Here is a 27654-nt window from a genome sequence, read left to right on the forward strand (position 1 = left end):
GGATGGCGCAGGAAGAGAAACAAAATAATATTCAGTACTGCAGTCACAGGAGTACAAAAACATGAAGCATCTTATTATGTATGTATGCCATTCTCAAACAATAATTATTGTACAAAACAAGATAAAGATAGAGACACAGCTTTAAAATCCCAAGGATCCTGCGAAAAGAAAAGTGAAAATGTTGTCTCAATTAATGTAGTATAGACATTTTTCTTTATTTTAGTATTAAATAATTATTTAGAATATTAATATGTATTAGTTTTAATAGTATTAATATGTATTGTATGAATAATTCCCATCATGTATCTGCTAGCTAAAGCAACAAAATAAATCAAAATGAAAAAACATTTGAGTGACGTAGCACCTTTACTTTACTTACTTTACGCATACATTTTACTATTAAAGACAATTATGAAAATGTCAAATTTAAGTTTTATTACACAGTATGTGGACTTCAAATAGGACGATTATGTTAAGTATGAGCAGAACAAAGACTAACAATTAATGTTTTATTGTCATAGGTTGTCTCTTTTCATTATATTTAATGCAGCTTTCTTTAAAATTCAGTAATCCATATATTTCAAATCCTTTAACTGACCAGCCAACAGAGTGAAGTCTAAATGACATGTTTTTTTAGTCTTAATTGGTAGGAGACCTAAACATGACCAAAATATGATGACATCAATAGGGCTTTTCATCGATTGTCATTTGTTTCGAGCTCCTGTCATGTGTCATACAATATTAATATATCTACGCCATACGTCTTTGATTTGTATCATTGGTATTACCAATAACGTATGACGTAGATATATTAATATTATGTGACACATGACAGAAGCTCGAAACAAATGACTGTGAATAAAAAGCCCTATTCATCACATCTAACTTGAATGACATTAAATTGAGCAATTAGTGACAACATTTTATTGTGGTAATTTTGTGACGTAAGACATATAAATGAAGTCTTTAGGATGACATTTTGACCATAGAAAGACATCTTTATGACATGTATTTACGTCATATTCAATTGACATCTGTATTACATCAAGCTAGTTTTTGGGTGTACACAACTAAACAACAGTTTTTTGATTGATAGGTTTATTTCGTTAAATCAAAAAAATGAATATAATTAAAATAAGATAAGAATAACAAATATGATTTGCTACCTACAAATGTGTTGTTAAAAAATATAGTATTTTTACTACAAAAGCGATATTACGTAGGTCAAAATTTTTGACGTAAGATAACTGTTAAAACATTAGAATGTGACTTCATTATTGCCATGTTTATAATAAAATGACAATAATGAAAAGTCACATTCTAATGTTTTGACAGTTCTCTTACGTCAAAAATTTTGACCTACGTAATATCGCTTTTGTAGTAAAAATACTATACATAAAACATGACATTACACACTTTGACCTAAATCTAAACTAATCTAAAAATCTAAACTAAATCACATTCTAATGTTTTGACAGTTCTCTTACGTCAAAAATTTTGACCTACGTAATATCGCTTTTGTAGTAAAAATACTATACATAAAACATGGCATTACACACTTTGACCTAAATCTAAACTAAAAAGTTATTATTGTTATAATCGGAGTTAAAAAATATAGTAACAAAATTTATGAACAGGTTTAACCTTCCGATGACCAACCTTTTTTTTGTTACACGGATGACCAAGGGGGGGGGATGGTCAAAAATGTCAAAAATAACATTTAACAAAAAAATAAGTTTTTTTTTAATTTTTTTATGGCATGGACTTTATGTCATTCAGCCAGTCACAACATGAGTATTAGTGTCATGTGTAGTGTGTATGTTGAGTAAGTGCCTTGTTACTTTGCAAAGTCGACGTCATTAGCGTAACACTACTTGGAATTCCACATAATAGACGCTATTTTACTAAACATCAACTTCAGAATATATTTTTTATTCGTAAAATATAGGGAATTCTTTTTATTTCAAAATATGAGGATATCTAGAATGATATTAAAGTCAAATAAAAAAATAATGAGTTAAAAATTGAAAATACTTTTGAATTTATTAAAGAAAAACATAAGCTGGGGTCACAATTTCCCCCGCTTGGTCATCCGAAGGTTAAGACTGTTCAATAAAGTAATTCCTAGCTATAAAAATAGTTTTTACTTATTATATATCGATACATTTTTGGCAAAGTAACGTAAGTGACATTTTTGGGGAAAAACATGTTTTTCCATTAAACTAACACTATTATTGTTTAGAAGTTTGGCAGTACCTTCTGAATAATAATAGCGTTAGTTTAATGGGAAAAACATGATTTTCAAAAATGTCACTTACGCTACTTTGCCAAAAATGTATCGATATGTTGTATACAAAAGTGGTAATTAAATTCTTATAAATATATTTCCGAAAACATTTGTATCCTGTGCCGCATATGGTTGATTTATTAATTTTCCTTATAAAAATAAAATAAGTACATAATTAAGATATTTAATACAAACAAGACAGTTCGAGAATTAATTACTAGACTAGATTACCTAGAGAAAGGGAAGAGAAATATGATTATGTCATCGTAACAGGTTTGGATATAGACGCTGAGGAACCGGAAGTGTTGAAATTGTCTATGGGAAAAATGATAAACTTTACAGATACAAGTAGAGATTAAATCAGCTCTTAAGATAGAAGAGAGAACATCTCTGCATTTCGTGTACTAATCAAATACTAATATCTAAAAATATTTAAACTGATTGTTGTGCAGGAATATTACAATACACAAAAGTAACATATTTTAAAACACATTATGGGCATATTCAAAAATGTAAGTAAAATATTTTTCCACCTACCTCTACCGAAAGTATACTTTTCCGGACCTGATTGTAGGGAGCAAAGTTGTACTTTTCCTCCCTAGGGAGGAAAATATTTTTCCTCCCTAGGGAGGAAAAGTAAAAGTGACGTCATGGTATTTCATTCATGAAATATAACTTATTGACGCCCTGTATAATATCTATTTTCTATTACGAAGTATCTATACATTTTAACGTTTATTTATAAAACATCCTGTATTTTGCAGATTGGTAAAAAACATTAAATTGTTATTTTGATTTAACAATGTTTACATTAATAATTTGACTTATATTTGACAGTTGACAGTTATAGTGTACCTACTTGTTGTTTTAGTTCTAATAAATTTTGTTGGTTAGTTACATAAATAAATTAAGTAAAAATGAAAAAATTACTTGTTATTTGAGGAAGGTGGAAAACCCATATGTATAACATGGGAGTAAAGTGCCTTTTCCTCCCTTGAATGATTACTGCCCTCCGCTACGCGTCGGGCAGTAAACTTCATTCTCGGGAGGAAAAGTTACACTTTCCTCCCTTGTTATACAAATAGCTATACATATACACAATATAATTTAAAACAAAAATGTTACCACTAATCCATTTTTAAATATTATTGAGAGTTGATTTACTTACAAGAAAAGATAACACGAACATTAAACACTCCTATGACGTTGATTTGAAAGATGGATGTAGGCACAAAGATGACGCAACCAGTGTTCATTTGTGGGTAAGTGAATGCTTACAGACCGGGTTATGTCCAATATTATTTTACAAACAACAGGGCATACTAATTGAATCGTTTATTTCAGAAAGAGGTCAAGTGACAAATCTTGACAAAATGAGTGCAAAAAATTAATTTTTTTTCTTAAACAATTTAACAAGATACATTTTTAAAAAATACAACATTTTTTAACAAATACTCCAGGTTGCTAGGTAGAATTTTTATTTTATATAATGTGATTGTTTGTTGAATGTAAACAGTGTGTAAACTTGATTTTCTCAAAAGTGGATACTTGTGACTTGACCCCTTTCTGAAATAAACGATTCAATTATTGATAATCCTCCCGAATTAAACAATAATGATTTTTGTCTTATGTGTTTCCATGAATACTGTGCAAAAGGAAATATTAATTAAGTTTGGTAAATCGCTTATCGCAACTAATGGGCTCATAAAAAATACTTTTATTTACCAACTTTTTTTGAAAAAATACATGAGTGTGCTGGTATTATATAGTCAAATGTTTTCATATCAGACATAACTAACACTTTTTACAACCTGAATGTAATGGGTTCTGTTCCTAATAGACTGTTATGTCCCTGGTACATAGACATGGCAAGTAAATCTTAATGAAATATCTGATTCTGAAAAAATCCTATGTATACAAGACATTGAAAGAGCTGCAATACATGTTAGATTCAGATAGAGTATTAATAGGTGTTTGGGTAAAATTCTAAATGATGCAGATACAATTTTGGTAAGTATTTCCAGCAGAACTACTGTAATAACTTCCAACAATGCACCTATTGTTATAGGAAGGATTATGGAATTAAAATTCAACAGTTGTTATTGTTTTTAAGGAATAAAACTGTTGAAAGGGTTATAAAGCTTAAAAAAGGTAAACCTGTTGAATGCTCCATAACGTCTAGATACCGAACTGTATTAGCTTGCTATTTTACAAGATAATATTAATGTGTATATACTAAAAGAAAAAAAAAAACTGAATACAGTAGACACGCGATTATCTGAGGTAACTGGGACCGTAACTACCTCGGATACGGAAAAACTCGGTTAACACTGAGATTGGTTATATTGATAGAAAAACACGTAAATAATCATAGCTGTGGATATTTTAATGACAAAATTAATACAGTACTGTCTATAAAAGATAAAAACATTTACCGTATCAATATTACTGTTTAAAAAAGTCTTTAATTTTGCATAAGCTTTATTCCTCTTTTTGATTTTGAATCGGCGATGTTGCGTCAAGGTTGAAAATTGTAACTCACCTGTTATTACTTTTGCCTCGGTTAACCGAGGGGCTCGGATGACCGAGACTCGGATAATCGCGAGTCTACTGTACCTTGTTGAAACACAAAAAAACTTGCTGCTCTAAAAAACTAAATGCAATGTCTGCAATATATGTATACATTCATTTAGTTGTTCCTGTATAGATTATTCAATAAAAAATACCATATATAAACACATTCATTATGTAGCAATGCAAGATACTGCAGATCGCATTCAATCTAAAGACTTTTCATTTTCTAAAAACTAAACGGTGTCAGGTGATGTTGAACAGCTGTTTTCTTATATCTCTACTATGTACTCCTGTGACTGCAGTACTGAATATTATTTTGTGTCTCTTCCTGTGCCATCCAGACAGTAAAATCTACAAAAACATAACAGGTGACTACATGGGAAGTTATACTACTCATAGCTTACTTGTATGGGCCATTCCACAAATGTATGTCTATTCCAGACTATCGCAACAACGAATATTTTAATGTGCAACATAAGAAGTATGAAAGTAAATGGCTCTAAAAATTATTCCAATAAACAAGAATGGAATTTGCAATTTAGTTTAGTACTTCTTATGTTGCACACTAAAATATTCGTAGTCGCGATGGTCTGGAACAGATGTATGTTCGTGGAATGGCCTCTATCTAGTATCTACCTACATAAAACTACCTTTGAAATCTAACTTTTTGATATCAACATCAACCTTAATACTTAAAAAATAAATAATAATGCGAAAGTTACCCATACTTACCTAAAGAGTTTTTGAATTGCAATTTTACGAACTGGGTAGGTTGCCCATGTTTTTCCTGCAAATGAAATCCTAAATCCCTATTTCCATTAAAAAATCATTTGCACTGTAAACAAGTGTATTTTTGTGAGCTTCATTTTTTTTTAAAGACTAACATAATTAAGAGTTTTAAATTATAACACAGTAGGACAGTAGGTACATACAATACTTGTTTGAATTTATTTACATATTTGTAAATAAATAATCACAAAAGTAAGGTTAAGATTCCGATTCGAGAAAACACAAAACACAACTGTCAAATTTTAAACCAACTCGCATTCGAGATTTTAAAATTCCCGCTAATAGAAAATATGTAAATCTGGCAACAGCGCGGTTGCGTGCTGGATATTTAATCTCTCCCTCGTTTGCTGGACATTTAGCCCCGTATTTATAGTCAGTACCTTAGACAAGGAAAAAAGAGAGGACGGGTAACACTCATTTAAAACACACGTTCCAAAAGTGAAGCCAGTTTTTGGTTTGTTTGTCACCAGAAACATGGCGGTCACGTCAAAAATAACAATGGGTTGCCAGTGGTGGGTGTTCGTTGAAGGTTAAAATTTCATAAAAAATAAATTAAATCATCATCTAAAATTCGTAATAAAAACATATGTATGTATTGAAACATATGTACGTAATATGAGCAACTTAATAAAACATTTACCGTACACAAATTCTTCATTTTAAATACATTTCATGTTTTTATTTTAAATACTCGATGCATAACAATACCCCAAACATACGTCGCTGATCAAAATCTCTGGTGTCAGTTTGGCTTCACTTTTGGTCAAGGATTACTCGTCCTCTCTCTTTCCTTGTCTAAGGTCAGTACTCAAGACTGATCTCGAGACCGGTCTCAGCCAAGACGATCTTACGGCAACGTCGAGCTCAAGACCACGTTCTGTTTTATAAACGAGTCTTCGGCTGATCTCGGCCAAGATTGATCTCGAGGCTGTAGTATAGTTTAAAAGGGATCCTATTGTGCTATCCCGTGGGCACTTTGTTGCTAAAATGTAAAACCCATATTTTTTGGTTTCTAATATATTTGTAATGCAAAATCACTTGGTCGTCCAAAAATCGTTGCGGGAGGGGACCGGTGGGGAGCCTTACAAAAAAAAACTGCAATTTTTTTTTCGTCGTTTTTCGGATATGCAATATCCGAAAATTCATTCCTCAAATTTGCATACCCATCCGGACATCAGAAATATTTGTTTTTAATTTATAAAAATACGTCAAACCATTGTTGTATATGGAGCGCCTTCATATAAAATCACTTGCCCTGAAAACCCATATTTTTAAAATCGTTTACATCGCTCTATCTCGAAAAATATTGGGTCTGGCAAAAAATGGCTTTCTATAAACGTTATAGACCAAACATCAGAGAACATGTGAGTGTTTTTGGAATTTTGATTGGATAATTAGTTTAAGAAAAAAATAAATAAATCGAACGGCATGTCACGACGGACAGTGGTGAACGCAGAGATGCGAGGAAGGGCGAGATTCTATGCGAGAGTCGAGAGTCAATCCCTAATCGACTCTACTGACCGGGATGTTGTTAGGGTCGTTTTTTCATTGTGATGCCAATTTTTGGGGATGATGAATACTGCTAGCGTACTAAATAGATTTTTTTGGCTCATTTTGTTGTCAGATTATTAACACTTTTGGAATATTGTATGTGTTAAGTGATAGTAGTATGTAGTTATATTATCATAATATTAATAATAGGAATTGTTGTATATATTTAAGGTACTGTTGTATACTTATTCCAGATTTAGCCATACGGCTCACACTCGCTCAAAGGGAAAAATTCACTTATCCCAGACACTTACGATATCAAAAGGATTGAGCTCTGGTGGGACTCATTCCGTGTTAACGAGCCCTAGATGACTTAGTACGTCGAGGTATCCCCAAAATGTTCTTACAGATTCAATTGTTTTATCATTATAAAGCTTATTAAGGACGTCGTAAAATGGTTAAAGTTCAAAAGCTTGGTATGTACATATTCTAAAATGGCATCGGTTTTCCCTGGAATTAATTTCGGAATCAAGAACAAAGGATAGTAATACAAACAATTACATCTACGTACCTATTTCTTAATTACTAGATATACAGAAGGACTAGCACAGCCTAAAAGCCAATTCTTATACAGAGTTATTAGTTATTAATAATCTTGACACAGCTTCGTATGTCAACTTACGGGCTCGTATAGCTTTATTATACTTTTTACCAGATAAAATACCATCAATTGTGGACTGAGCATATAGACCACTGTCCAACCATACGTCAGCAAATCTAGAATCTGTCATAAACTGACCAATTATTTTCAGGAAGTTCATAACAATGTAGAATCCACATAGACGAATAACTACATTCCTTGTGTCTTGTGGCTGGGACCATTGGAGCTCTTTAGCTTTATAATAGATCGCTTGGTCAAATGTCAGTACTGTGTATCTGTTATTTAGCTTCTTAGCAATTTCACTGCACTTTCTGATAACAGTCCAAAAAAAGGTATCATATTCTGACGAGACATGGGGTAGAAGAGGTAAGTAGCCATAGGTCGTTACATGTGATTTATCCTCCAAAGTCAGTTTATGAAATCCTGACCACTGTGGGATAACGGTTTCATTCCTAACAGTCCCTCATTCTGCAAATGCACCATACGACATCGTATGTTATTATTAAGATTCTGGCTCTTTTCTATGATTCTCAGTTTATTTTCTTCTGATTGTACTTTTCTTTTTGATTTCTCAAAATAACTTTTATGAAGGGAATGAAAACCATTAGGTATTATCAGCTTCTGATTCTATGGCAAAAATTTAAATTGTCCAGGTATATCTTCATTCAATGGTCATCTCTGGAAGGCAGCAATTTGGATTCCGTGAAAAGTAGGTGATTTTTCCAAGCTCTCTTCCAAAATGTCAATGTTGTCAGCGGCAAATTGGACAAATCTGTCGGGTACCAATTGTCTCGGTATGGTCACATGATCATTCTCCAAGTAAAGTTGAATTTCTTCTTAGGCGATGCTGTTACGCACTCTAAGAGTATTGATGTATGAAATTGAATTACCGCAGGCGTGCATTGCTTCAATGAGTTGTTTTGATCTTGCTTCGTGATAAACTAAAAGTCCTAGCCCAATATGCTTTGGAGTTTTTATTTTTCCCTTTGAGCAGACAAAAATAATGTCTTGGCAAATGCTTAGGGTTTCAGTCTCCTTTTCATTATCGCTTTAATTTCGGACTATAAGGTTAACAAGAGGATACAAGCTTTCAGGAATAGACTTTTTGTAGTCTCTAACATTCATTTTTTTTTAAGTCGGGCTCAATTGACATCTTGTTTATCTCACTTCGGATAGTTTGGCAGATTTTGACTAGAACGTGTTGCTCCGATGCACCGAAACTGAAACTGAGAGTGTCAGATTCGTCGTGGTTGTGCACAATTGTCTCAATTGCCTGTTCTTTCGAGAACTTCCTTAAAAATATTGTGGGCTCGTTTTGTCTAGGAGACCTTACTGATTCAACAGCATCCCCAAAATGGTTTTTCATTTTTTTAATTATTTGTTTCTCGCTCATGTCGCCAATGCCACTAATTTCACGATACCTTTTTTGCCAATCGATTTTGTATTGTATCCTTTACCTTTCTCAAAACCCTTTCTCCATTTCCTCCAAGAGTTTCCCAAATGCTTCATTTTCTGTTTTGTTAATATCAGTATTTCCAACAGATTTTTTATTTAGATTGTGTAATTCAGTTGAAACGCAAGCGGCATGATATTTTGTTTCCGAGACAATTAAGTCGTCTTCAGTTCTCGCAAAGAACACAGGGTTGCTTCGTGATATAGCTCTTAATTTTTTTTGTATATTATTAGTCATAACTTGGTATAGTTTTTGTTTCGGTGAGCGCTTCTGATAAAAGATGCACTTTTGTGAATTAAAAGGTGATCGCAAGGGCCGTTTTTGAAAAATATCTTCTCTGCGAAACGTCAGTTTAGTATTTTTTTACTTGTACGAGGCAATGTTCTTTGAGCTCATATAGGATTTGTAACAATTTTTGTGCCATTTAAAAAAATCTTGATTTTGTAGATCATCAAATTTTGAGAATATATGCCGCATATATTTATCATCATGACAATTTTTCATACGTTCACTCGTGCATTGAATAAAAGTTTTTTTAGATCTTTCTTGAGAATTAACCAGCCTTCCTCGTTCCAAACAAATAAGACACACATTTTGAATAAAAACGTCTTGTCCGACATCAGATTTTCGGAAAGAAACATGCCTTAATCTGATTTTTTACTCAAGTTAGCTGTCAGAGCTGCTGCTGTTTGTTAAATCCATTTCTAGATGGATACAAAAAAATTTTAACTGCAATACTAATACGTAGGTACAATATTGTTAACTTACCAATAGGTTTAATTAATCACTTTTAATAATATAATTAACACAGAAGAACTTTATTATGTCTCACTTAAAATCTCAGTGGACTTCGCGCTAAAACTAAAGCTTATAATAGTAAAGAATTTAAAGAAAGAACAGCATCTCAAGGCAAAAACGACCCTAACAACGTCCCGGTCAGTAGAGTCGATTAGGGGTTGACTCCCGCATAGAATCTCGCCCTTCCTCGCATATCTGCGTTCACCACTGTCCGTCGTGACATGCCGTTCGATTTATTTAATTTTTTCTTAAACTAATTATCCAATCAAAATTCCAAAAACACTCACATGTTCTCTGATGTTTGGTCTATAACGTTTATAGAAAGTCATTTTTTGCTAGACCCAATATTTTTCGAGATAGAGCGATGTAAACGATTTTAAAAATATGGGTTGTCAGGGCAAGTTATTTTATATGAAGGCGCTCCGTATACAACAATGGTTTGACGTATTTTTATAAATTAAAAACAAATATTTCTAATGTCCGGATGGGTATGCAACTTTGAGGAATGAATTTTCGGATATTGCACATCCAAAAAACGACGAAAAAAAAATTGCAGTTTTTTTTTGTAAGGCTCCCCACCGGTCCCCTCCCGCAACGATTTTTGGACGACCAAGTGATTTTGCATTACAAATATATTAGAAACCAAAAAATATGGGTTTTACATTTTAGCAACAAAGTGCCCACGAAAATCTTTTCTAGAAGCCTTTTGCCAGTCCATTTACTCTACTACTGGGCCCTGATTCTAATTCATTTCGACAGTCGCAATTTCATTTCGACACCGCCATGACAGCCGCAGAATATAGCGATTCTTATTCATTTCGATATTAGTTACAACTGGGGATATTAATCTTATCATGTTGAGACTGCTCAGAATTTGGGTTGGCGCTCCCGTTTATTGGAACTTGTTGATAGTCTGGGAAAATTATCGAAAAAATGCCATTTTTGGGAAAAATTATTTACCAGCTATTTTATTGCTAAAATCGAATCTTAAGATTGCATATACAGTGCGTCCATAAAGTAACGCATAAATTCATTATTTCGTAAACCAGCGACATTAATGAAAAATCCTGAAACGGGTCGATTTTTATTTTTAGATTCAGATTTTTTGGCATATATATCATACTAGTGACGTCATCCATCTGGGCGCGATGACGTAATCGATGATTTTTTTAAATGAGAATGGTCATGTGATAGCTCATTTGAAAGGGTATTCAATTCTCTATTCACTAATATAAACATTTACCTAATTATTTATACAAGGTGTTCAAAAAACATTTTTTTAATTAAAATAATTGAAACAAAAAGAAGAATGTACGTAATTTATTTAATTCAAAATACGTTTTACTGTTGTCAGAAAACAGGAAAAAAATGTTTATTTGAGAAATAAATATTGTTTTTTGCTTAAATTCAATGTTAAAGCTGCCACCCACCTGTCGCTTGGCAGTTTGAACATTTCGTTTAAGCGAAAATCAATGTTTATTTGTCAAATAAAATTTTTTTCTGTTTACTGACAGTAGTAAAATGTATTTTGAATTAAATAATTACATTATATTCTTCTTTTTGTCTCACTTATTTTAATTAAAAAATGTTTTTTGAACACACTGTATAAATAATTATGTTAATGTTTATATTCTTGGATAGAGAATTGAATACCCTTTTAAATGAGCTATCATATGACCCCTATTCTCATTTAAAAAAATCATCGATTAAGTCATCACGCCCAGATGGATGACTTCACTAGTATGATATATATGCCAAAAAACCGTAATTTAAAAATAAAAATCGACGTGTTTCGGGAATTTTCCTTAAAGTAACCACTTTACGAAATAACGAATTTATGCGTTACTTTATTAGTAATATGGGGTATGACAAGTCCGCAGAAAGTGTGTTATTTTATTTATAAACAAATTAGCACTTCTAAATCTTCTTTATTTTTCAATTAGTGGTCTGTAACTCCTAAAATTTTTCCTTTGAGCCAAAAACACTCAAATAAAAATTCACCGTAATTTAGTTCTGCACAAAGTTATTTTTTTTTTCCGATTTCCTTCAACAAAAATTTTACTCAGAAAATCCGAGTTTTCCCAAAAAATCTGCAATTTTCAATTAAAATTTTAGGGAAGTACCTAATTATTTATCAATAATTAAATAATTGATGACATGAAAGATTTATTATAGTAGATTATACAGAGGGGCTAAATTATGGAATAAATTCATTACTTTAAAACGGACGATTTTGGAGCAAAATCCCGAAAGAGGTCGATTTTTATTTTTAAATTACAATTTTTTGGCATATATTTCTTACTAGTGACGTCATCCATCTGAGCGTGATGACGTAATCGATAATTTTGTTAATGGGAATAGGGGTCGTGTGGTAGGTCATTTGAAAGGGCGTTCAATTCTCTATTCAGTAATATAAACATTATTATCATTAGGTATTCATACAGGGTTGCCAAAAAAATTTTTGAATTAAATTAATTGGCGCAAAAAGAATGTATGTAATTTATTTAACTCAAAATACATTGTACTGCTGTCAGAAAATAGAAGAAAAGGTTTATTTCACAAATAAGCATTTCTTTTCGCTTAAATTAAATCACAAACAGCCTCCCTCCTACCTATTGGCAGTTTGAACATTTAATTTAAGCTAAAAGCAATGTTTATTTGCAAAATAAACATTTTTTTCTATTTTCTGGCAGCAATAGAATGTATTTTGAGTTAAATAAATTACATGCATTCTTCTTCTTGCGACAATTAATTTAATTCAAAAATTTTTTTGGCCTCCCTGTATAAATAATGATATTAATGTTTATAATACTGAATAGATAATTGAACGCCTTTGTAAATGAGCTACAACACGAACCCCTATTCCTATTTAAAAAAAATAATCGATTACGTCATCACGCTCGGATGGATGACGTCACTAGTTTGAAATATATGCCAAGAAATTTAATTTAAAAATAAAAATCGACCTGTTTCGGGATTTTTCTCTAAAATCGTCCATTTTAGAGAAAATGAATTTATTCCATAATTTAGCCCCTCTCTGTATATCAGAAGACCGGCGACAATCTAACCAATAGTTTAGCAATAATTAAAATGTTAATTAAAAAATTTCGGTCGAAATAATAACCAGAAAGATTATGATACACCAGAATAACTATGATTTTCGTATAAAAAAGCACTATACCTATTCAACGTTCCTTACAGGATTGAAATTGGACCATTTGAGCGGTCTCAGGAATGTTATAAAGAAACAATTTTTTGGCTTATAAACAAATAGAACCCCTCAGAAAATATTAGATTTAATTAAATTAAGTTATTAAACGCTGTTGAAAAGGGCACGGCTTCTGTGTCCTTTACGAAGAAAAACAAATTGAATTGCGAGGAGTGATTCCAGGTATAACCGGTCAAATTTGACCGGCATTTGCGACAGAGTTATAAACAACAGGATTTTAATCTTTGAACCATTAGATACCTTTTAATTCCGGTCCTCTTTGTACATACATACAAATTTTCATATCTTCAAGACACTTATAACAAAAAAGATTTATGTCACTGTCACCAAATTATTTAATTATTGATAAATAATTACTTCCCTCAAATTTTAGTTGAAAATTAAAGATTTTGTTTGGAAAACCCGAATTTTCCGAGGAAAATTTCCGTCGAAGGAAATTGGAATAAATTATCAATGTGCAGAATTACTGTCAATTTTTATGTGAGTGTTTTGGTTTAAAGTTAAAATTTTCGGAGTTATAGAGCAATAATAAAAAAAGATTTCGGAGCACTAATTTGTTTATAAACAAAATAGCACACTTTCTGTGGACTTTGCACAGCTATATTACTAATATAGGAAGTCTTAAGATTTGATTTCAGCATGTCCAGCAATAAAATAGCTGGTAATTAATTTTTCTTGTTTTTTACTAATTTTCCCAGATTATTACCTTACATCTTTCATTGAGTTGATGATTCATGTTGTAGACATTCTCAATTATTATATTTCTAATTTAATACTATTCTATCTAATTCCTCAAAACAAGCAAATTTCAATTAAACCCAGCTATATTATAATACCTTTTGCTTTAGTTTTCCTTGCAAGAAATAAACAAAACACATCTAAACTAAACCTAACCTCGCTTTTGGCCAATCATTCATCTCCGTGTCAAATAATTTCGACAGTCGAAATTATAATATCAACACCCTTTTTAAAGTCGCTATTAATTTCGATAGTCGCTATTTCATGCCGTCACTTCGTTAGTTCAACTAAAATCCACAAGGCTCGCACAATCGCATTTCAACCGTCGCCATATTGAAAGCGACTTGTTTAGTGTCGACTGGAAAATTATGGATTTTAAGCAATTTTGACATAGAACACCAACTAAAAACTGTCAATCGTCAAGTTAAATATCTTTGAAATGTTTTTATATTTATTTTGTTTTTTGAAAATGGATTATTAAAATGTTTTCAGTTAAATAAAGTTTATTTTATTAGTGGATAGTTTACATTTTTATTTTTTCTAAATCTTACATGCTATTTGTTCAAAGGTTAATGACCTCTCATTTCTTTCCATTATGAGGTAAAGGATTTCTTTTCTTTGTGGTAAAGGATTGCATATTAAAGGAAAGTATAAATATATTCTTTGATATTACCCCAGTATATAACAGAATACTGTGATATTACTTTATTCTTCGTTGGAGATATCCTTTATTTCTTCTGAGTGAAAGCAAATAAAACTATGGTATTGTCGAAGCGAAGATCGGTGGAATATGCGCATTTTATCAATGAAATTCGATATTTTTAAGATATTCCAGAAGCCGCTATAGATAAAATGTTTTAACGACATATTAATCATTCATAATTACTCAACGGATATTAGTACAGTTAAAATAATTAAGACGATAACCGGACAACATTGATTTAATGAGTAAAATTTAGTTTTTTTTTATTTTAATGACAAAAAAAGCAAGCCCATTAGCAGAACCCAATTAAAAATTATTTTGCACATCATATTTGAAACATTATTTGGTTGAAAAATCTCATTTTTGTTGGCAAAAAAAATATATTAATTTGTTTGGACTAAATTAACCTTGTGCTTATCTTAAAAAGGATATGTTAGTATCAACATTCGCACAGTGTTGCCAAACTGAATTTTGTTATTTTGGGTGTAAATTTTTTCCACGGATCTCCGAGGGTACTATACTTCCTAGTATTACCTGCCTTTTTATTAATGGTGTAAGCTTTCTTGTATGTTTATATTCTTCATCTGACTTAAAACAAAGAAGAAACCATGACAGGTGGAACTTATATAAAATGCAATTACTATTTTCATGGGAATAAGCTGCAATTTAAGTTTGAAATTAAATTTATTTAATGTTTAAATTCTTAAAGACAGATCAAGTGCTATAAATTTTGTGACGGATATTATTGAGTTAAAGTTGATTTTATGTAATCGAATTAACTATATTTTAATAAAATCGTCCCAGGAACGCAACTCATAAATATTGGCTATATTGCTTTAAAGTCATCACTCTAAAATGTATAAATATATGTCTGAATTGTCAATATGAATGAGTCAGATAAAATTAAATTATTAGAAGAATTTTTATCAAGCAACAACAATATTGATATAAAATATTAACAATCTTACCCAAATAACAGCACAAAAGTAAATATAGCCTATCCATTTCTACTGGACATTAACGCTCCTCCTCCAATTCTACACTTCTATATCATCCAAATCTCCTTACTGCTTCTAACAACTCTTTTCATGGTCTTTCTCTTTTTTTTTTCCTCCAAAAATAATCTCTTACATGTCGCTCTTACATTCAAGTAATGTTGACCTAGCCACCTGACTTTCCATATCTATTATTTTTTGCCAGTCCTAACTCAGTACTGCCAGCCCCTACCAGTACTATGTCTATTTTCATTTCATCTTTCTTATTAATTGTTTCAAGTGCCACAAGCATACAATGCCACTTAAATAACTGCTTCATAATACATTTTTGCATTATAGTTGTCCTACATACGTTTTTGACTTCAATCATATACCATCGATCTGCTTACTAGCTTACTCTTAGTAGTATCTTTTCTATTTCTTTTTCTTCTTCCCATTTATCAATTATTGCCACTCCTAAATACTTGAATTGGTTGATATTTTCAATTTTGTATGCATTTGTTCCTGTTTTTAGTGTGAAAAATTTATTCTACTTCATCTCTCCACACATTTCAATACACTTAATATTTTATTTTTGTTTCATTTATAGACATGCAATTTTCTTGCTTCACCTCTCAAGTTTCTAAACAACTTCAGCTTTTTTTCTTGTTAAGAGGACTATGTCATCTGCATAAATAATGGTATACAGTGATGAGCGTGCTATTAACTGGCAAAATGACACAAAAGATGGAAACATATAGTACGTTGTGAAATATAAGGAGATGAAACTAGTAGAGATGTACAATTATCAACCTACAAATTTACATTACATTACATAATTTCCCACCTTTAGACCTCTGCGACAGTTGTCATACTCCTCCCACACATCTAAAGGTGACAAACTATGTCATGTAAATTTATAGGTTTCTCTAGATAATTTTACATCTCTTTTTATTTCACAACATATGTTTTCCATTTTTTGCGCTATTTTGCTGGTTATTAGAGTGCTGTTTACACGCCTGGACCTCGGAGGTAATCTACACTATGTCGACATGGTGTTTTTTTATTAGTTGGATTATACACATTGGTTATATATTATCATTAAAATATAGTCATATTGTCTTTTAACTAATTATGGGATATATCAGATTTTTATTAATATCCTAAGTGCTCTAAACTTTGTTGCAAACAAACGCTAAACACAGTTGCTCGAAATGACATAGTGTAGTTTACCTCTGAGGTCCAGATGTGTAATTAATTTTATATTTGGTAAGGAAAGGTTTGTCAAATAAATACTTATTTAAGAAGAGGGAAACTCATACTCATTTATTTTAAAATAAAATATAAAAAATACATATTAAGAAATAAAATAAAAAATAATATATCTAACATAATACAGATTCAATAATGTATTCTCAGAATAAATAAACAAATTCCAGTTGAACAAGAGAAAGACAGAAGGTATATTTATATTCCAAAAATATATGGTGAAAGTACAATAGTAGAGTAGCAGTAGACAGGTAGGTAAAATAAATGATGATAAATTGATAAAGTACTGGAAACAACGATAAAGCACTAGAATCAGGCTAAATAGCATCTAAAATATGAAGACCAGAGAAGATATAATTTTGAACTATACAGGGCATACCACGATCCATATACATTCATCAAAATAGGACCACGTTCTAAGAGGAAAGATGGAAGCATATGAAATATAATTTTGAACTATACAGGGCATACCACGATCCATATACATTCATCAAAATAGGACCACGTTCTAAGAGGAAGGATAGAAGCATATGAAATATAATTTTGAACTATACAGGGCATACCACGATCCATATGCATTCATCAAAATAGGACCACGTTCTAAGAGGAAGGATGGAAGCATATGAAATACTTTCCAAAATAAACACACAAATGTCAGCTGGACATATAACGAGAGAAAGACTATAGATTAGATATAAGGAACAAACAGAATAAGACATTGATATTTTAAAAATAAAAAATTGCAAGAACAAATCCTGAAATAGATTGGAATGGAGCTGTATTCCTCAAGAGACCAAAACTCAAACAAAAAGGGCTGTCGAACAATGATCATGATATTTTGAGAAATAATAGACAAAAAAATCAAACACAATAAGAGTAGGTATTCAATAATGTATTCTCATGCAAAATATTGTTGAAAAAAATGTCACCAAAAATTTAGAGATTGTTCCACATCATTAACATGTCTATTTACCACCAGATCATTATTTACCTAGATTGTAAGGTACTGCTGTAGCACATATTATTGCAAGACATGTATATAATTTGGTTTGTAGACCTTGTTGAAGACAAGGAAACTCTCTTTTCCAGGTTCCAAATAGCTTTTCTACATTTCTTGTTCTCACATGAGTACTATGGTAAAAATATCTTATTTTCTTGATCATTACCTAAAAAGATATTTATGTCTATTAAATAACCTACTATTTATTTAGCAATTATCAATAAATACCTGGGTGTAATACTGGGGTAAGTAGATAGTGTCTGCATGCATACCCACTACTGTCATCTATTCCTATTAATAATCCTGGAATTTCACTTCTTTCCATTTCACAATTTCACTCTTAATGCTCTTAGATCAAATATTGAATGACTTGATAACCTTGTTGTTGAACAATAATACACATAATTTCTTTTCTAGTACCTACAAATTCATTTACATAAGAGCCTGAATAACATAATATATTGATGTCTTTACAGTACCTGTACATTTTTGGAAAGCGGGGTCCTCATAAAAACTGGGGTTCTAGTTTACTGAATGGGTAGACGGATTACGGATATGAAATTTATACCAATGAATTCTGTTTCACTTACTGATAATTGTACAATAATTTTTTATTGGGGGCGGGCGTTACTTTTCATGTAATTGCAATTTAAAATATGTCTTATTTTTAAAAATCGCCGCCATTTTCCGCCATTATATACCATGAAACAACAAGAAACGACAGGAATGACAACCGTTTTATAAACGCAAGAAGGAGAATCCTAACAGTGTTGCCATAGTTATATAAAATATGTTTTCTTATGAAAATTACAATTTTTCAATTCTTAAATATGTCATTTTACTTATTCTGACGCATTTTTAACACAAAATGACTGCTTTATTACAAGGGTCAGGTTAGTTCTGGTTAGGTTTCGTTACGTTAGGTTAGATTACATCAAGTTTATTAATATTATAGTGATTTATGATTATATTTTAATAAATAAATTCTGTGGGATTCCCAGAATACACTTTCAAGGTTGGAATGAAATTTTGTGTATTTCATGGTTATGTACTGTCACTGATTTCGGGAAACCATGTTGCCATGTGAATGACAAAAGATAATTTCACATGAAAACATCGATTTTTGTCCATTTAAGCGTACCATTGATTTGGAATATTTATGCAAACCTCTAAATTTGGCAACTGTTTTTGAAAAATTGGTAGATGCATGCATTGACGCATTTTTTAAACAGTTTATTGTTAGTTTTTAGTTTGTTAGGTCGGTTGTTTGTGCTGCGCCCTGGATTTGGGCGTTGTCTGTTGCATCATATACAAATTTGTGAAAGTGAAGTTAGTTTATCGGGTGGGTTGTGATTGCGCTCAGCGGTCAAATACCTCCTGCGGTTCTCTCAATATAATACCCGTAAGTTAGGTTTGGACCGAAGGGTTAGGCCTTCCTCCTTTCAGACCGCCTGCGCCCAATTGCAATCTGCCCAGTTTATCATTAAATAAAGGTGAAGTGAGACTAAATGGTGTGTAGGTGTTACGAAAGTAAATTTAAGTACAATTAAGGTGTGGCTTTAATACCTATATTCACAAAGAAAAGGCCTCTTTCGAAGCTAGTAAACTGCAGGCAGAGGAAATAAATATGTTGGTGGCAACTTTTATTACATTTAAAGCCACGAATTTGGCTTTGGACTCTCAAATTGCATCGATCTATAGCTGTTTTGTAAGTAATTTTTATTAAATTTTTAAATCTTTAAAAGGTTAAAACTGGCAACACTGTCAAATTTGACCTCTCGGCGCCTGTCCGCCATATTGTTTTGAAATATGACAAAAAAAATATTATTTTAACCAATATTACGTATTTTTTCATAATTTGATTGTAAAAATCAGTTATATGTATTATGTTTCAATTACTTATATTTTATTAAGACATTCTATATACTTTTGTATCCTTTTCACGTAAATTTTTTTTGGCTACTATTACATTTTTTGATTTTTTTCAAATATTTCTTGATTTTTGGGCACTTTTACCAGTTTCCCCCAAAGAAAACAGTAAAATGTCTGCTTTTTTCCACTTTTCAGGCTAAGTCCATAAAAAAATTGGCATTTTCAAGGTCTACCCTTAGAGTAAATTTTTACCAAAACTGGTTATATTCCTATAAGTAGCATAAAACCTTTATTGTTTAAGTTAATGCGCTGATTCGCTGATGAACTTCAATATTGTAATACTCCATTGTATTTTAGATTATATTTTTATCTTGAATATATCGCTTTTGTATACTTCCCGGGCGATTTTCTTCTCCAATATTATCAATAAACTCTAAAAATGCTTTTACTTCTTCATACATTTTTGTTGTAATTAGAAAAACAAAAAATATATGTTGGAACTGAATTTAAAATATTCAAAATTCAAACAATAACAAACAAAGTTAGGTTAGAATCGCGGTCTTGAGGAAGGTCGATCGATGACTTGAGATTCGCCTGTCATTTTACACTTCCCAAGACAACGTCGTGTCTCGAGATCGGTTTATAAAACACAAAGTTGGTTCAAGGTCGGTCTTGAGCATCGACGCTGTCTTGAGACTCGACTATAAATACAGCGTCGATGCTCAAGACCGACCTTGAACCAACTTTGTGTTTTATAAACCGATCTCGAGACACGACGTTGTCTTGGGAAGTGTAAAATGACAGGCGAATCTCAAGTCATCGATCGACCTTCCTCAAGACCGCGATTCTAACCTAACTTTGTTTGTTGTTGTTTGAATTTTGAATATTTTAAATTCAGTTCCAACATATATTTTTTGTTTTTCTAATTACAACAAAAATGTATGAAGAAGTAAAAGCATTTTTAGAGTTTATTGATAATATTGGAGAAGAAAATCGCCCGGGAAGTATACAAAAGCGATATATTCAAGATAAAAATATAATCTAAAATACAATGGAGTATTACAATATTGAAGTTCATCAGCGAATCAGCGCATTAACTTAAACAATAAAGGTTTTATGCTACTTATAGGAATATAACCAGTTTTTATGAGGACCCCGCTTTCCAAAAATGTACAGGTACTGTAAAGACATACAATATATTATGTTATTCAGGCTCTTATGTAAATGAATTTGTAGGTACTAGAAGAGAAATTATGTGTATTATTGTTCAACAACAAGGTTATCAAGTCATTCAATATTTGATCTAAGAGCATTAAGAGTGAAATTGTGAAATGGAAAGAAGTGAAATTCCAGGATTATTAATAGGAATAGATGACAGTAGTGGGTATGCATGCAGACACTATCTACTTACCCCAATATTACACCCAGGTATTTATTGATAATTGCTAAATAAATAGTAGGTTATTTAATAGACATAAATATCTTTTTAGGTAATGATCAAGAAAATAAGATTTTTACCATAGTACTCATGTGAGAACAAGAAATGTAGAAAAGCTATTTGGAACCTGGAAAAGAGTTTCCTTGTCTTCAACAAGGTCTACAAACCAAATTATATACATGTCTTGCAATAATATGTGCTACAGCAGTACCTTACAATCTAGGTAAATAATGATCTGGTGGTAAATAGACATGTTAATGATGTGGAACAATCTCTAAATTTTTGGTGACATTTTTTTCAACAATATTTTGCATGAGAATACATTATTGAATACCTACTCTTATTGTGTTTGATTTTTTTGTCTATTATTTCTCAAAATATTATCATGATCATTGTTTGACAACCCTTTTTGTTCGAGTTTTGGTCTCTTGAGGAATACAGCTCCATTCCAATCTATTTCAGGATTTGTTCTTGCAATTTTTTATTTTTAAAATATCAATGTCTTATTCTATTTGTTCCTTATATCTAATCTATAGTCTTTCTCTCGTTATATGTCCAGCTGACATTTGTGTGTTTATTTTGGAAAGTATTTCATATGCTTCCATCCTTCCTCTTAGAACGTGGTCCTATTTTGATGAATGCATATGGATCGTGGTATGCCCTGTATAGTTCAAAATTATATTTCATATGCTTCTATCCTTCCTCTTAGAACGTGGTCCTATTTTGATGAATGTATATGGATCGTGGTATGCCCTGTATAGTTCAAAATTATATTTCATATGCTTCCATCTTTCCTCTTAGAACGTGGTCCTATTTTGATGAATGTATATGAATCGTGGTATGCCCTGTATAGTTCAAAATTATATCTTCTCTGGTCTTCATATTTTAGATGCTATTTAGCCTGATTCTAGTGCTTTATCGTTGTTTCCAGTGCTTTATCAATTTATCATCATTTATTTTACCTACCTGTCTACTGCTACTCTACTATTGTACTTTCACCATATATTTTTGGAATATAAATATACCTTCTGTCTTTCTCTTGTTCAACTGGAATTTGTTTATTTATTCTGAGAATACATTATTGAATCTGTATTATGTTAGATATATTATTTTTTATTTTATTTCTTAATATGTATTTTTTATATTTTATTTTAAAATAAATGAGTATGAGTTTCCCTCTTCTTAAATAAGTATTTATTTGACAAACCTTTCCTTACCAAATATAAAATTAATTACACATCTGGACCTCAGAGGTAAACTACACTATGTCATTTCGAGCAACTGTGTTTAGCGTTTGTTTGCAACAAAGTTTAGAGCACTTAGGATGTTAATAAAAATCTGATATATCCCATAATTAGTTAAAAGACAATATGACTATATTTTAATGATAATATATAACCAATGTGTATAATCCAACTAATAAAAAAACACCATGTCGACATAGTGTAGATTACCTCCGAGGTCCAGGCGTGTAAACAGCACTCTAATAACCAGCAAAATAGCGCAAAAAATGGAAAACATATGTTGTGAAATAAAAAGAGATGTAAAATTATCTATAGAAACCTATAAATTTACATGACATAGTTTGTCACCTTTAGATGTGTGGGAGGAGTATGACAACTGTCGCAGAGGTCTAAAGGTGGGAAATTATGTAATGTAATGTAAATTTGTAGGTTGATAATTGTACACCTCTACTAGTTTCATCTCCTTTTATTTCACAACGTACTATATGTTTCCATCTTTTGTGTCATTTTGCCAGTTAATAGCACGCTCATCACTGTATACCATTATTTATGCAGATGACATAGTCCTCTTAACAAGAAAAAAAGCTGAAGTTGTTTAGAAACTTGAGAGGTGAAGTAAGAAAATTGCATGTCTATAAATGAAACAAAAATAAAATATTAAGTGTATTGAAATGTATGGAGAGATGAAGTAGAATAAATTTTTCACACTAAAAACAGGAACAAAGGCATACAAAATTGAAAATATCAACCAATTCAAGTATTTAGGAGTGGCAATAATTGATAAATGGGAAGAAGAAAAAGAAATAGAAAAGATACTACTAAGAGTAAGCTAGTAAGCAGATCGATGGTATATGATTGAAGTCAAAAACGTATGTAGGACAACTATAATGCAAAAATGTATTATGAAGCAGTTATTTAAGTGGCATTGTATGCTTGTGGCACTTGAAACAATTAATAAGAAAGATGAAATGAAAATAGACATAGTACTGGTAGGGGCTGGCAGTTCTGAGTTAGGACTGGCAAAAAATAATAGATATGGAAAGTCAGGTGGCTAGGTCAACATCACAGTAAAGGACAGGAGTCAACATTACTTGAATGTAAGAGCGACATGTAACAGATTATTTTTGGAGGAAAAAAAAAGAGAAAGACCATGAAAAGAGTTGTTAGAAGCAGTAAGGAGATTTGGATGATATAGAAGTGTAGAATTGGAGGAGGAGCGTTAATGTCCAGTAGAAATGGATAGGCTATATTTACTTTTGTGCTGTTATTTGGGTAAGATTGTTAATATTTTATATCAATATTGTTGTTGCTTGATAAAAATTCTTCTAATAATTTAATTTTATCTGACTCATTCATATTGACAATTCAGACATATATTTATACATTTTAGAGTAGATGACTTTAAAGCAATATAGCCAATATTTATGAGTTGCGTTCCTGGGACGATTTTATTAAAATATAGTTAATTCGATTACATAAAATCAACTTTAACTCAATAATATCCGTCACAAAATTTATAGCATGTGACCTGTCTTTAAGAATTTAAACATTAAATAAATTTAATTTCAAACTTAAATTGCAGCTTATTCCCATGAAAATAGTAATTGCATTTTATATAAGTTCCACCTGTCATGGTTTCTTCTTTGTTTTAAGTCAGATGAAGAATATAAACATACAAGAAAGCTTACACCATTAATAAAAAGGCAGGTAATACTAGGAAGTACCATAGTTTTATTTGCTTTCTCTCAGAAGAAATAAAGGATATCTCCAACGAAGAATAAAGTAATATCACAGTATTCTGTTATATACTGGGGTAATATCAAAGAATATATTTATACTTTCCTTTAATATGCAATCCTTTACCACAAAGAAAAGAAATCCTTTACCTCATAATGGAAAGAAATGAGAGGTCATTAACCTTTGAACAAATAGCATGTAAGATTTAGAAAAAATAAAAATGTAAACTATCCACTAATAAAATAAACTTTATTTAACTGAAAACATTTTAATAATCCATTTTCAAAAAACAAAATAAATATAAAAACATTTCAAAGATATTTAACTTGACGATTGACAGTTTTTAGTTGGTGTTCTATGTCAAAATTGCTTAAAATCCATAATTTTCCAGCCTCGAGATCAATCTTGGCCGAGATCAGCCGAAGACTCGTTTATAAAACAGAACGTGGTCTTGAGCTCGACGTTGCCGTAAGATCGTCTTGGCTGAGACCGGTCTCGAGATCAGTCTTGAGTACTGACTATAAATACGGGGCTTAGGCCCGGTTGTACAATCGAAGTTCAACTCCGGCTCAGCGCCACTGGGTGCATTCAGCAGACTCAATCGATGACTAATCGCTTAGTGATTTTCTGCTGAATGCCACATAAATTGTCGATTAGTTATCATTCGATGACTTATCGGTCGCCATTTTAAACATCGGTTTTGAAATATGATTTCTTAGCAAATCAAAATATGATTGACGTATGACGTGTGTCTAATACGTATATTTTAAGTTATATATCTTAAAAAAACATGAATTGAAGGCAAGGAAGGCTGAAAGGCATATAAATCACGCTGATAAATATCTGAGCTGCTTTGTTGGATTATTCGCATGTACCTATTAGGTTTACCTATGTCGCAAGAAATTCAAGAATTTGAAACTATGTATGAATTAAATGGGGTTATTTATAAATTACCATTTCATAATAATTTTTATTTCTGTTCTTGGGGTGTCTTTCACGTATTTGCAAAGTATTTTGAAAAATGTGACAGTTGTCATAACCTATTTCGTATGTACATGAAAGTATACCATTCAGAAGAATCGTTAGCGATTACACATCGCTAAGTAATCGATTAGTCATCGCAGTTTTCTGCTGAATGCAGCCATTACCGAGTTCACGGTAAGAAGTGCGTTGTACATACAAAGTTTAATTCTTGAACTCGGTTTAAGCCGGGGTTCAGCTGAGCGGTCGATGTTCGACGGTTTAACGCACGAAGCGTTAATAACCGTTATGAATTCCAAGATTTTATTGGTTAGAACTACCCACGTGATATCTGTGTTCGTATTGGTCAAATGATTAAGAATGACAGAGCGGGATATTTAAATACCAATATTGTATGCAAAGTGTCGTTTCAAGAAAACAAGTCTGCTGATCGAGGATAACGGATAAATATTTCTTGTTTATCTTACAATTGACAATTTTTGTGATAGAAATAAAAGTGGTAGAAAATCAATATTGAAAAACAGTATTGATTAAAAAAACACTATTTATTCGTTTCTACTAGTCTACTTTCTAGACTGTACCTAGTCTCATAAAATATTTCTTTTATCTCATAAAAAATATAAACAATTATTGTATATTATTTTAATTTATTTCAGTTGTTCAATACAAACACAGCAGCACTAGAATAGATCTTATAAATTAAATTATAAATGCATGAAAATTAAAAACAGATAATTTACATAAAAGTAAATATACTGGATATGGGGAAAAGTAATTTAGGGGAAATTATATGTTATATTATATAATTATGATTTTCTTCGGCATTTTTGTGTGTCTTGTGTCCTTTTAAAATGTCTGAAATTTCATATTTCATTTACATTTGGATTTTTAAACGTATGTATCACTTATTAATATGTTGCTACGATTTTTGTTTCTTTGTGGAGAAAAACCGTTTCTGTGGTTCAATGTTTTTACATATTGAAACTTTTAAAACACTTCAATTTTTTTTATGAAAATTTTGATTAAATTTTTGTTGCATGTAGGTATATTTGACAAGACAATTTAAAAATTTCTGTCACTTAAATTATCTAAATCGGGTGTATGTATTTACAAGCATCGTCAAATCTTCATGATCTTTTTTATTGCAAATTAAATTGATGTTACTTAAATCCTTAAAGTTGTGGTTTCACTATCAAATAATTTGAGCAAACTCAGGAAGTGACGCCACAACTGCAGTTTGTTCAAATTATAAAAATCTAGTGGTCACACTTATCAGTTTAGTTTGATCAAATTTTGTATTGAGAGTTGTGGTAGTATGTACATGTATCAAAACCCACAAGCATTCCAACACTTTAACGAATAAGCCCCAAACTCTCTCTCTATTGTAGAAGGGAGACAGTAACTAACCAAAAAGAAATCAAGTCCTGATTAGGAAAAATCTAGAAAACAAACAAGAGTAACTATTGGCTACAAAAGCTGCTGTACAAAAATCAGTGTGCATGCTGAAGAAAGCAAAGCAGAGAATGATCAACGAAACAATTTTAATGTGTAGCTAGGCCACGATTGATAAACATATACAGGGGCTCACTGCTTAAATGATGCAGTCGCTACTCAATAAAGCTAGCTTGTGTCAGTGGCTCAATATTTATTAGAAAAAACTTACATACTTAAAGTAGGTAAGTTAGTATGAGTCTTCTAAAATAGCATAAGCTATGTTTTGGGTTTCAAATATGCAATAATTAACACTCCCAGCGCCAGTGTATTCTTTTAGATACACACTGCATGTCCTCAACACTGTGTACCGAAAAAGATACACATGGCTTGTTGTGTTCGATCTGTTGTGTCACCTATAAAGGACACACTTTCTTAAGTTTTTATAAGTAGAGAATAATGCTATGGCCTGAGACAATTTCCTGGTATAACTGGGTTTGACCTTACGACATGAAAAGATTGGTTGTGTGTAACTAGAAATTCGTATGAAAAATGTTGCCATGTATGGGCCAAAACAATTTGCTCCAACTCAGGAAATGCTTCAATGCATTGGGAAAGATTCAAGGAAAATGAAGCATAGGGAGATGCTATACGCTGTACGGATGTACATCAAACGAACTTTTCAGAGCAGCCGTCTCCGAAGTCCTAATAGCTATAGTTCGTCCGCTACAACTTTTCCCATGTGTCACGATTCATTTTCAAACAAATTAAGTCAAAACATAAAGTGAAACGTACGCCGATGTGTGTAGTATATAATATACAGTATACAAAATGTACAGCGTGTCTACTTAAGTTGGAAACATATGGGAAACTTTTTTATTATTAATTTTATGAAAAAAAGTTATTCTTTATAAAATATTCTGCATGCCCCAAAAACCTAAGATTCAATCATCAGATATCAAATTGTCTCAATATTATACGAGGT

The 27654-nt window shown here is 31.5% G+C and overlaps 4 long non-coding RNA genes across 4 annotated transcripts; 2 read left to right on the forward strand and 2 right to left on the reverse strand.

Moving 5' to 3' along the window:
• Positions 1-1120: 1120 nt before the first annotated feature.
• Positions 1121-5775, reverse strand: LOC126882150 (uncharacterized). Its single transcript, XR_007697174.1, has 3 exons — positions 5594-5775; positions 1566-5212; positions 1121-1422 (listed from the first exon to the last, which is right to left on the reverse strand). It is a non-coding gene; the product is annotated as an uncharacterized LOC126882150 (long non-coding RNA).
• An 11218-nt stretch (positions 5776-16993) lies between these two features.
• On the reverse strand, positions 16994-18484 carry LOC126882151 (uncharacterized). The gene is made up of 3 exons (XR_007697175.1): positions 18446-18484; positions 18195-18386; positions 16994-18132 (listed from the first exon to the last, which is right to left on the reverse strand). It is a non-coding gene; the product is annotated as an uncharacterized LOC126882151 (long non-coding RNA).
• LOC126882142 (uncharacterized) lies at positions 18484-20359 on the forward strand. Its single transcript, XR_007697166.1, has 2 exons — positions 18484-19674; positions 20034-20359. It is a non-coding gene; the product is annotated as an uncharacterized LOC126882142 (long non-coding RNA).
• A 197-nt stretch (positions 20360-20556) lies between these two features.
• LOC126882144 (uncharacterized) lies at positions 20557-22466 on the forward strand. The gene is made up of 3 exons (XR_007697168.1): positions 20557-21014; positions 21075-21266; positions 21329-22466. It is a non-coding gene; the product is annotated as an uncharacterized LOC126882144 (long non-coding RNA).
• The last annotated feature ends 5188 nt before the right edge of the window (positions 22467-27654 follow it).

This window comes from Diabrotica virgifera, chromosome 3, assembly GCF_917563875.1.
Source record: "Diabrotica virgifera virgifera chromosome 3, PGI_DIABVI_V3a".
In the NCBI taxonomy this organism is placed as follows: Eukaryota; Metazoa; Arthropoda; class Insecta; order Coleoptera; family Chrysomelidae; genus Diabrotica; species Diabrotica virgifera.